The following is a 12,501-nucleotide window of genomic DNA, read 5'->3' as shown; positions in this document are numbered from 1 at the left end:
AAGGACACAGTCAATTTCACACACTGTCCTTTGACTTCCATAAGTGTATCCTGGGATACTTCCCTGGGCAGTGGTATCCTTCCAGGTTAAGGGCAGGGGGACAGTCTTATCAATGAGTCAAGTCTTCATTCTTGCCTCGTTGTACAAGGCTTTCCTGCAGTTTCCAATAGTCAGAAGTGATGCTAGATATGCTTTCTGTTATGTATGCTTGTTCAATTCCAACCTGGAGCTGGTGAAATCACCCATCATTTTGAGTTGTGTGTTCTACACAGAGGTAAATCATAAAGTCCTTTACCCCGCTATAGTGAGCTATACTTAGACCAAGATTAGAATAAATGGCATTGAGATCTCTTGAACTTCTTCTAAACAAGCAATACTCTTCAAACATTTCGTAGAGGACAGGAAATCCTCCTTCAGAGCCCACAACCTAGTTTTGTGGAAAGAGCCATTTCCTCCTAGATTGCAAGCACTGGCTCATAAAACAGAAGAGAAGCAATATGAGGTTGGTTTTGATTTCCAAGAAACACAGAAAGAAAGTAATACCATTGTGATCTATTTTATACAATTTCATTGTCTTTATTGCTTTATGGTTTAAAAAGAGGTGTGGCTGCCCTCAGAGACATTATGCTATAAATCAAGCATAATGGCACACCCTTAAAATACTAGCATTTGGTAAACTGAGACAGGAGGATTTCAAACTCAAGACCAGACTGGGCTACAAAGTGAGTTCCAGGGCAGTTTTAACATCTCTCTACCTTAAAAACAAAAACAAACAAACAAACAACAACAACAAACTGGCTGCCAGATGTCACTTATCTAAATCCTCTGTGGCCCTGCACCATCTGAACGAAGTTGATGCATTTTTTCTGTATTGAATTCAGGGATCTTAAATTAGTTTTAAAACAGAAAATTTAAATTGTAAGGGATCAGTCTTAGAGATGGTTGAAGCTATGGGAAGTTTAATAGAACGGTACAATGGGCAACCCTGAAACTTGCAACATTGGAATCTTTTAGCACAGGTACAGGAGAAAGAGGAGTAAGAGGATTTCACTAGTGCCTAAGTATTGGGGTTAGTTGATGCAAAACAGAACCCTGGAAGGATACAGAGAAAAAGCTTGACTCACCAAGAAAATGCAAAAGGATGGTTCCTGTGGTAGAGAAGGGGGCAGAGTGAGAGGTGAAACTTTCTTGTCCATCTTTCATGTTTCAGGATCTCCATAATGCCTCCCATTAACTAAACCCACTCACAAGCCAACTTATGTGGATTACTAGAAAATTCAACCAAAATGAGATCAATTTCCTCCTTCTAAGATGAGAAGCAGATCAAGGGAAACAAAAAGCGGGTCTGTGGGAAGCAGGCCTTTGACCAGCTGGGTCAACATGACACTGACCACAAATCAGTCTCATGACTAGAGTTGGGGCTGTTGGGCCTAGTGCTCAGACTCGTCGTCTCTTTACCAGAGCACTTTTAATCAGATCGCAGAACCCTCTGTCTGTCATGTGCAGCAGCCTCAGTGACGGCCACAGGAGCCTGGTTTGGGAAGCTATGTAACAGTGTGTTCAAATTCCAACTTTGAACTACTTCAAGGAAAGGTCCCTCTGTGCTTTCTGCAATCCTCCTGCATTCCCCTCTGCAAGACATTCTATTGCCACATTTCCCAAGTGTGCTCTCAGCCACTGTGTGTTTATTCCTCCCCCTGTGTCACTCACTTTTACTACCCTTCTTGTCACCTAATGGTGTCCTACATTGGTTCCTTGTTGTAGGGCACTCGTCCCTCTTCTCAGTCTGGGAAGCAAATTCCAGAGACTGTTGGTCCTTTCTTAGAACTCCACCATTTTATCTAATGATTGCTAATGCTTCCCCTTGCACTGTCTTTGAAAAATGAAAACCATTCTTGTGGAATACTAAGCCATTCTCCCTGTTCTGCTTTCTCCAAACACTATATTAGTCAGTATTCTCTAGCACAATGGAACTGATAGAATGAGTATATATTGAAAAGAAACTATTTAATATATTTAATTACTATTTAATAAGGGAACTTATACAATATGGTCTGGGTAGTTTAGCAATTGTTCTCTTATGATGGAAAAAACTAAAAAAAAAAAAAAAAAAAAAAACCAAAGCAACAACAAGAAAAGGAGAACCTATAGCTGCTCAGAGCATGAGGCTGGAAGACTCCAGTAGTCCTGATCCGACATTGAAGTTCTAGGGTAGTCGTTCTCAACCTGTGGGTCTTGACCCCCCAGGGGTCACATATCAGATATTTACATTATGGTTCAAAACAGTGGCAAAATTATAGTTATGAAGTAACACTGAAATAATTTTCTGGTTGGGGGGCATCATCACAATATGTATTAAAGGACTGCACCATTAGAAAGGTTGAGAAGCACTGGTCTAGGGGATCTTTGGAGAGCCACTGGTCTTCCATTCATGTTGGAGGGATTCAGAAGTTGGATTCTAATATTAGCAAATGGAGCAGCAGCAATGGAGTACCTGAATTTACCAGTAGATCTTGAAGGCAAGCAGGTGAAAACAAAAATTCTCCTTATATCTGGGCTCCTTATGTCTAGGATGCTACCAGAAGGTGCCACAAACACTTAGAGTAGACCTTCCCTGTCACCTATCCTAATCAAGACAATCAATCACAATGTGTCCAGAGGCTTCTGTTTCAGTTGATACCAGACTCAGTCAAGTTGACACAAAGATTAATCATTAGTAACTTCCAGTGGGAATCCTTTGGCTGTGTGGCCTGATAACTATGCACTTGCTCTAAGGCAGAAGAAGAGCTTCCTAGTGGTATCAGTTTGTGTCCAGGCTGGAGCACAGAGGCCATGCCAGGTACTGCAGTAAGAGGAATAGGATGTAGGAAATCAACTGCAAAGATGCTAAAAGATCTGCAACAAAAACATCCAAAGGACAAAAGTGGAGAGGCTTAAGAATAGCAATACTTCTTACAGGACAAGAAGGGTGGAGTATAAAGACTTAGTGTTATCAGAACCCAAGAGTTAGAACCACCCAGGGAGCACAATAGATAACAACAACAGAGGTTTCCTGTTAGGAGTAAAAGAGAGGAAAATACCCCAAAAAACAAAGAAGATGCAACTACTTCCGGAGCCCCTGCCGCAGCCTGGCTTCCCCTCCTTATTGTCTCTGTCCTTTTCATTGACGAAGTTCCCATAAGCAAGCCAAGGAAGCTGAATTTGCACAGGAAAATTTAAGAGCAAACAATTCACCCAGCAGGAGTTGTGCTGTCCATAGTTCCGGAAGTTTTACCATTTGTTCCCCTGTTCCCTGCCCAGAAAAACCCTTATTGTTCTACAAGGATCCCCTGAGCCTGGGTCTAGGGTATTGGTCTAGTTTGTCATTTTGTGTTAAGGCATAATTCACTAATCAGTTGCAGACTCTCCCCTCCAATCCCTACTTCTGGTGTACCATTCCCCACCCAATCATAATTCTGTATTTATGGCTGTAGAATGTGAGAGCACATGGGTGTGATGCTCACAAAATATATATGCAAAAGGATAGCAAAGACTGTGTAAGTTATTGATATTTTCTACACCTTTGTCATCCATGCATCCACTGAGGTTCTCTCATAGCCAGTAGACCCCTTGCCTTCTCTGCTCTCTCCTGTGTAGTGTCTCCATTTGTTTCCTTAATTTCCTTATAAGTCAGGCTTCTTTGCCAGTATTAACCCACATATGGAGAGTAGATCTAGGTGATGAATGCTTACTATGACAATTCACTGCTTATGAGTTATTAATGGCCTCAGTAGAGTCATGATTCATGACCATCTGTATCTCTTAAGAGTATGTGGTCTTTCCTTTCTTCAACAAGGTGGAACTTTTCTAGGTTGTTTCTGTTTGCGGTTCAGGAGCTATTATTAAATTATGCATATTTACTTCTGTTTTCAATCTTTTCATTGTCCTCTTTCTTACTGAGTTCGAGATTGTCTGAGATTGTCCTCTGTCAGTATAGAACACTGTGTTCAGTTAGCTATCAAAACACTCAGGACTTGATTGACAACTTGAGAGGGAGGAGTTAGTGCCAATAAAAAGGCACTGACCACCCAAGACCTGTTTTAGCAATAGAAAGGCACAGGGAGCAGCCCTGGCCTTGTATTCTAGGCCCTCAAAATCTTTGATAGGGAATCATTGGGATCATTTATTTGCTCCCATTTCTATCACTGTATATGGTCCATTCCACCCAGTGGCCTCCTTTCTGCACATTGTAAGTTAACTTTCATTCTTCCCTAAGTCCATTCCAGCAGTTGCAAAGGAAGCCCCTTTGAACAGTCTTGTCTCTGGCTTAGCACTGTGCATGCGCACACCACCTTCCAGGTCCAAGCAGCAGCCTTTCCCTTGCTTCTCTTTTCTCGATGTGATTTCAAGGCTTCTGGTTGTTTGAGAGGATTTCTGTTTCTTGCAATTAAGCAAGCCATGACTAAGGGAGATAACGAAGCATGAAACTGCCCTTCCTGGAGAAACCACAAGTATGGCATGAGGAGTCCCTGCAGAGGCCTTGTCTGTCCCTTCATCCAGCAGGGACATTCTTTTCATAGTCAATGACCTCTGGAGCAATGCTGAGTTGTGTTGAGTGGGTTCCCAGTGTCCTGTGACATCTGTGTCAGATCCTGGCGCCAACAAGAAGGATGACAGTTCTTATCCTTTTTCATGGTCTTTTGTCAAACCTTGGGGACCATCTCTTTACCCCAAGATTGCTTGTATCAAAAAAATCTTACACTACAATCTTCTATCAGCCCAATGTCATATGATGGTAACCCTTAGCATGCTGCAATGTTGAGCTACAAGCTTTCTAATTTCTTAGATACTCCAAGGAGATGCAAAACTTGGGACAATCTTACTTTATTACATGAGTTAATATAATATCATCAAGCATCCATTGCATTGTGTCCTTGAGAGTCCAGTTACTGTGGAGACCTGGAATCTATCTGGTAGTCTTTCATAACCAGTTGAAATATTTAACTTAGCACTTTCTGAGGCCCCTGTGATTTCATTGAGCAGGTACTTTCAGACAGATGACTCTGGTCAGAATAACATTGTATAGATGGTATGCACCTTTATTATGTTAGTGGCAGCCTGCCTCCTCTTGCTAGCAGCATTTTAAAGAGCAAAAGCAGTTGGAAGGAAAGTTTTTATAGTAAAACAAACAAAAAAACAGACCTAGCAGCACACACCTGTGACCCCAGATTACAAGAGGCTGAAGCTAGGAAATTGCCTTGAGTTAGAGGCCGACCAAGGCTGCCTACTGAGTGCCAGGCCAGCCTGGGCTACTAGAGTTGCAGGTTAGCTTGGACTACAGTATGAGATTCTGTCTCAAACAAACAAACAAACAAACAAACAAACCTAAGGAAGGTATTTTTCAGAATAAATGGGGAAGGAGGATTGTCATTACTAAAGCCATGAGCATTGAAGATTGGGGCTTCTGCTACTTGTAATTTCTTAGGATCATCGTTTTATACATATTTATGGCTTTCTCTCTCCTTCTCTTCTACCACACCCTCTTTCTCCTCTGACTTTTTGTCACTTCCCTCACAGGATGCTTAATATCCTAGTGATTCTGGCCTGCCAGTCTTGGAAACAAGGGTCTTTACTTAGAGTCACAGGCTGTCTAACCTATGGACTAACATTGGATGCCATTTTTTCAAGTTTTTTCAAGCATCAGGTATGAGTCTGCAAGATGAGTTTAGTCAGACTTCTCTGCTTCTCTCTAGGGAACATCAGATGGAAATAGCGAATGGTTTGCCAGCTAAGGGAGAAAAGATTTGGGGACAAGAGAAAAGGGGACAAAAGAGAGTAATGGGCAGGGTAAATATGATCAGAATTCATTGTGTACTATTAGCATATAATGAAAGCATCCTTTAGTACAACTTACATATGTAAGTAAAAATATTATTAATAAAAAATGTTGCATCCATCAGGCACATGGGCGTACTCAATTGTCCTTGGTTCAGTGACTGTCCCAGCTCTAGACAGAAACCTAGAAAAGATGCTATACCTGGAAACAACAGTCACAATTTCATGATCCCAAATAATAAATAATTATTTATTTAAAATATATTCCATCTGTGCTGCTGGCCCCATTTTTATCAGTTTAAAGGTAGCGGCCAGCTTGACACCCAGAACAATAGTCAAGCCATCTCTTTAAAAAAATTAGAAGAGAACAAAACAAAGTTTCACAGAGATCAATGACAAGGACCATTTAACCTACTGACCCTGATGAGGCTGGGCCTTATGTTTGCAGAGCCATTTTTGCTCCTTTCTACTTCTGCTTTTTCAGATCACCTCTTGCCTTTGTCTGTTTGTCTGTGTTCAGATGGACGCAGAGGTTGTATAATGCTAAAGTTTATGTGTGATATTCCCTTATGGTTTTGAAGAAGAGGGAGAGATAGTTATAAAAATAGCTAGGAACATGGACTTGACAGGCAAAACTAAATCACCAGAAGTTGTACATTTTAAAAAGTCAAGAACACAGCATTTATGCATAACCCCTCCTACTCCAGTAATTTCTCCTGGTATATTTTTGTTTTGTTTTTAAACAAACACTTTGCTTGCTCCTCTACCCTGTCTGTTGCACTTGCTCTGGTTACCTTCTCATTTGGTAAATGGTGCTAGTATGGTCAATCAAAATCTACTTTTATTATTCTTAAAATGCATAAAACATTCCCCCTCCCCATACAGTTCTACGTATACTCTTTGAATTACAGCAAATATGTGACCTATAAACATGGAATTTCTACACATCCTGCTTTAACTTGTTTCCCGTAAAAAGAAAAGAGAGAGAGAAAAAAACCCTCATTTGGAGCCTTCTTAACTTTACAGCTGGGAAGGAATGTCTTCTGATGTGCCTGTGGTTTGATACCTTATCTCCACTTACACTTCCCAACTCTACAGACCGACTTCTAGATCCCTACATCCAAGGCTTCTGTCTCTCTACTAACTCATGAAGCCTTCAAGTCAGGACCCATGGGACTCAGCCACATGCTGACTTCCCAGCCTTCCTGATTGTCACTCCAGAAGTGGGCAGTTCTGTCAAGCATCCCTCTGCTGGGGTGGGAGGCAGGAATGCACAGCCCCTTGCTGCAGAGGAGTTCCCAGGCTTGGGGTGGAATGGCGAAGATGTCCTTAGGTCCAGATGTTGTCAGGGGGAGATAAGTCTGACCACACAGAGAGATGGGCTTGGTCTGGGCTTTCCAGATAAGGGAGGTGAGACTGATGGCCGATGGAGGTGGAGTTTTGCAAGTTTGGTTCTTTCAGATGCGTGTGAGACATGACACCCAGTGTTTGAAAGTTAGCCCAATTCAAATGACTAATAAGAAATAGAACCTGAATTGTACTACTAGAGATTCAGCTTAGTGGTGTAGCACTTACCCAGCATGCATGAAGCTGTGGGTTCCAGACCCAGTAATGTAATAATCAAGCAAACAAATACGCAGGAAACAAAAAAACATGAAACACTTTCTTTGGGTTTGTGAGACCAGACGGTTCAGCGAAAGGTACTATCTATCAAACGTGAATACCTGAGTGGGATCCCAGGAGTGCATAAGATGGAAGGAAAGATCCAGTTCCTACAAATTCCTCCCCACCCCCATCACCACAAGTAAGGGCACATGTGCAGGAGCCATTCAAATTTGAGTCTTCTTATCACTAAGGACTTATCTTTAAGTCTCAATGTTATGCTGACTTTATATATCATGTTAAAATCGGTGAAGTTATAGTGTCACCACTAAGTTATTTCCACTGAAATTTACAATAAATAAATAAATAAATAAATAAATAAATAAAGCTATTGAGTTTGTAAAGCGAGCCAGGCCAGCAAAATGCTTGCTGTATATAGTTTAAACTAGGCAACAACTGATGTCTTTGGGCATATGTAGATATTTGGTCATATTATTTTAGCTCTTTTTGGAACCATGACAATTCTTCCAACAAAGTCCATATGATGCTATTGGGCAAAAGGGCCACAAAACTGAACAAACTATTCTGTTGCTTCCTGACAAGAGCCTTCGGAGAAGATGAATTGTTACATCTTCCCTATTTAAGGAGAGAAACTCAAGACAGGAAGTTTGAGTGAAGTGTTAAAGTCATCTAGCAACATAAAGTCACTGCCTCCAGCTATCTCTGCCCAGAGGAGAGCAATTAAACTATTTCCCCTGGGATTATCCAGCCCCTAGATAGAAGCAAGATTCCATTGCCTGCTGCACTAACCCCACCAACACAGGCTCCTCTTATCTGCCAAATGTAGCTGCATTTGAGTTCTCTGAAAACAAGTCCTTGCTGTTAGAGTGTTCTGTGGCTAAAGGAGAGGACAGTTTATTTGAAGAACTAGGAAATAAAAACTTGAGATTTTTTTCCCAAATAATCACTTCATCTTTGAATCAGATTCTATCTGGTGATATTTAAAAGATTATTTGTGTCAAAAAATTTAGATAAAATTGCTTTCCTGATATCAAAAATAGAGGAAAGAATAAATACTCCCTTTTAACTAGTGTTGGCCTTTGTTTAGGCGGAATTTAGTGCAATTCTCCACCAGGTGGCGCTCCGGTGAAGACATGGTTCTCTTAAGGCTCTCCACCCACTTGTTTCTATGCTTGGGAATATTTTTGATAGATCCAGCCATTATTACTAGGTTACACAGTCAAGAGAAAATGATTTACCATCTTATAAAAAAAAAGATGGTTTGTAGACAAGAAGGCAGATGACAAGCAGCAGGCTTTATATGAAGATCAATGACCCCAGAAAATGTCGGGTCAATTCCCAAACTTCTAAGGAAGGACCAGAGAGCACTGGTCTAGGATATGAATCTCCTGGGACCAGAATTAGGAATTCAAAGCCTCTTCATTCTTTAGAGAATCTTATGCTTCTCTGGACCATATCCATAGAGTAAGCATGTGAGTCAAGGAGAGGTGTGTGAAAGGTTCCTCTACTGGGAGCCAGGTAATTTGTGGTCCAATCTCCTGGGTATATGAAAAACTGGGCATATGCACAGTTTTCTGGGAGGAAGGTCTCTTGTTTTCTATAAATTTGAAACAGGCAGTGAGTCCTCAAGTATTAACAACATCTGATTTAGGTAATTTCTGGGCTTTCTCTGAGTTTCAGTACCCCATAATGCTAGAATCCATCTTGAGGGTGTCTGAGTTCGGAACAGCCAAAGGAACTGGATTGCCTCCTCCGGTGTGTTCTGTCCTCACGCCTCTACGAGTTCCTAATGATTTTGTTGGGGCAGTCCTACTGGAGTCCAGCAACACCCTGTCTAGATTAGGTGGCATGCCATACGACTAGCCAGGTTCACGAGGCAGCAATGCCCGAGATCGGCAAGAGAAACTGCACTGCCAGAGCGCGCCTTGCCAAATCCCACAGGAGCTCAGTGGTGGAAGCAGGTGCTAATTATCGTTCGGATGAACAGGATATGCATTTTTTAGGGAGTGGGTAAGAATTTCTGGTTAGACAAGCTCCAGATTCTTTGGCCTACTTCGAAGGCACTGCCTGTGCCATCAGGGAGGATGAGATTTGCTTTCCTGATGAGTACCTGCTCAGCCAAAATGGAAAGCTCAGCAAGGAGGTGGGGAGATACTCTTTTGGGAGCCACTGTTATGCAGATAAAGGTTCTTTCCCAAACTAGGCCATGGGGAGTGTCAGTGTCCTCCTTTCTGGTTCAAGAAGAAGACATCTCTCTTAAACTTCTTTTATAAGACTAGGTTCGGTAGCCCTGTGATGTAATTGGATATCTTACTGGCAGGAGAGGAGATTTTTAAACTGTCCTAGATAGACAGTCTGTATAAGGGGAGGTGCTTAGAGAAGGGTGGGGATTCTGACTGGGAACATAGCCAATGGGAAAACCCCGTTATTAAACCGAGCCCAGTTCATGCTTTCATCAGCAGGAGGGTTTAAATGTGTAGAGACGCTGGAAGTGGAGATCGGATTAGTACTTGGGAGCTGGAGGCAAGGCTGTCCTTCAAAAGTATCTAAGTTGATGTGTTGTTTAGGATAAGGTTAGCATGGGGCAGGGGGTCCCGTTCTTGGATTTTAGAAGATCTGGCCTAGCTACTTTTTATAATGATCTAACTTACTACCTTAGTCAATGATTCCCCGCCCTAGGTACTTGTTAAAAATCATCTTTAAAAAGTTACTAATGTCTTAGCCCCACTTATCTTGATAAATTAGCATCTCTGAGGATAAGGCCTAGACACTGCTGCCCAGGAGAATTTCTCTCCTGATGACTTACTTCATCACGGTGAAGAACCACTATTCTAGAATAATTATCTCTAAATATGGGGCTCACATGCTAATAATCTCCTCCCAAACTCACAGCATGTGTTGGATGATTACAACATTCTTCTTTACTTTTTAGGGCATGTCTAAGTTTAAGTTTTCAGTTATGAGAGAAACATTTAAGATGCTCACAAGGCACATTCATTCTTTGGGCACTCGGAGAGCATTCTAGAACTAGAGTATGCTCATGTGGTTTGTGTTTCGATGTTTTCGGACTCATCACCATCGCCCCACCTCCTGCCCTCTTGGATCCATGAAAATAGAAATTGTGGATCTCCAATACTTCACATATGCTATGTAACTCCAAGTCATTGTTCTCTGAATGAATAAATTCACGAGGGAAACTAATCTACTGTGGTTGCAAAAAACTGATAGAAGATTTGGGGCATTTTTTTTTTAATTTTTCTGCATTGGGACTGAAGAATTAGCTCAACACATAGGAACACTAACTGTTTTTGCAGAGCACCTGAGTTGGATACCCAACTTCTATGAAGTAGCTAGCCCAAAACAAGTAACTCTAATCCCAAGGTATCAGATTTTCTCTTCAGACCTCAGGCACACAACTGATGCACGTACAAACACACACACACACACACACACACATACATAAACACATACACAAACAAACACACAAACAAACAGACAGACAGGCACACACACATAAACACACACACAAACACACAAACACACACACACACACACACACACATCCAAAAGGTAAAACAATCCTACACACAAAATAATAAAATAAATACAACTTTTAAAATGTTATTTGGTTGTGTCAAAATGATTAAGTAATCATGAACCACCGCTGTCCTTGTTGTTTTATCTCATTAAAATGAATCAAAAATCCTCATAGAATTTATTATTTAATAATAATTTATTTATTGTAACATGATGTAAAGATGTAGGCAGCAGGCTCTCTGCTCCTCCCTGTTCCAGAGATTGACGCATCTTCTTGTGCAGTGCCAGTCTCATCCCGTAGACAAAATGATGAAGGTTGGTATGAACGGATTTGGCCGTATTGGGCACCTGATTACCAGGGCTGCCTTCTGCTCTCCATCTGGTGGCAAAGTGGAGATTATTGCCATCAACGACCCCTTCATTGACCTCAACTACATGGTCTACATGTTCCAGTATGACTCCACTCATGGCAAGTTCAACAGTACAGTCAAGGCTGAGAATGGGAAGCTTGTCATCAACAGGAAGCCCATCACCATCTTCCAGGAGCAAGATCCCGCTAACATCAAATGGGGTGATGCTGGTGCTGAGTATGTCCTAGAGTCCACTGGCGTCTTCGCCACCATGGAGAAGGCTGGGGCCCACTTGAAGAGTGGGGACAAAAGGGTCATCATCTCTGCCCCTTCTGCTGATGCCCCCATGTTTGTGATGGGTGTGAACCACTAGAAATATGACAACTCACTCAAGATTGTCAGCAATGCATCCTGCACCACCAACTGCTTAGCCCCCCTGGCCAAGGTCACCCATGACAACTTTGGCATCATGGAAGGGCTCATGACCACAGTCCATGCCATCACTGCCACTCAGAAGACTGTGGATGGCCCCTCTGGAAAGCTGTGGTGTGATGGCCATGAAGCAGCCCAGAACATCATCCCTGCATCCACTGGTGCTGCCAAGGCTGTGGGCAAGGTCACCCCAGAGCTGAACGGGAAGCTCACTGGCATGGCCTTCTGTGTTCCTACCCACAATGTATCAGTTATGGATCTGACATGCCACCTGGAGAAACCTGCCAAGTATGATGACATCAAGAAGGTGGTGAAGCAGGCATCTGAGGGCCCACTGTAGGGCATCCTGGGCTACACTGAGGACCAGGTTGTCTCTTGTCACTTCAACAGCAACTCCCACTCTTCCACCTTTGATGCTGGGGCTGGCATTGCTCTCAATGACAACTTTGTAAAGGTCATTTCCTGGTATGACAATGAATACAGCTACAGCAACAGGGTCGTGGACCTCAGGGCCTACATGGCCTCCAAGGAGTAAGAAACCCTGGACCACCCACCCCAGCAAGGACACTGACAGCAAGAGAGAGGCCCTTGGTTGCTGAGGAGTCCCTGTCCCCAACACTGAGCATCTCCCTCACAATTTCCATCCCAGACCCCCGTAACAACAGGAGGGGACTAGGGAGCCCTCCCTACTCTCTGAAATACCATCAATTAATGTTCGTTGCACACACACACCCCCGCCACCCCC

At 42.5% G+C, this 12,501-nt stretch overlaps 1 pseudogene; it reads left to right on the top strand.

Annotated features, from left to right (window-relative positions):
- The first annotated feature begins 11,274 nt into the window (after nucleotides 1-11,274).
- Nucleotides 11,275-12,291, top strand: LOC114610627 (annotated as a pseudogene).
- Nucleotides 12,292-12,501: the final 210 nt, after the last annotated feature.

This window comes from Grammomys surdaster, unplaced genomic scaffold (assembly GCF_004785775.1).
Source record: "Grammomys surdaster isolate TR1022 unplaced genomic scaffold, NIH_TR_1.0 129, whole genome shotgun sequence".
Taxonomy (NCBI): Eukaryota; Metazoa; Chordata; class Mammalia; order Rodentia; family Muridae; genus Grammomys; species Grammomys surdaster.
The sequence above is the reverse complement of the archived record's forward strand: the minus strand, read 5'-3'. Positions and strand labels throughout refer to the sequence as shown.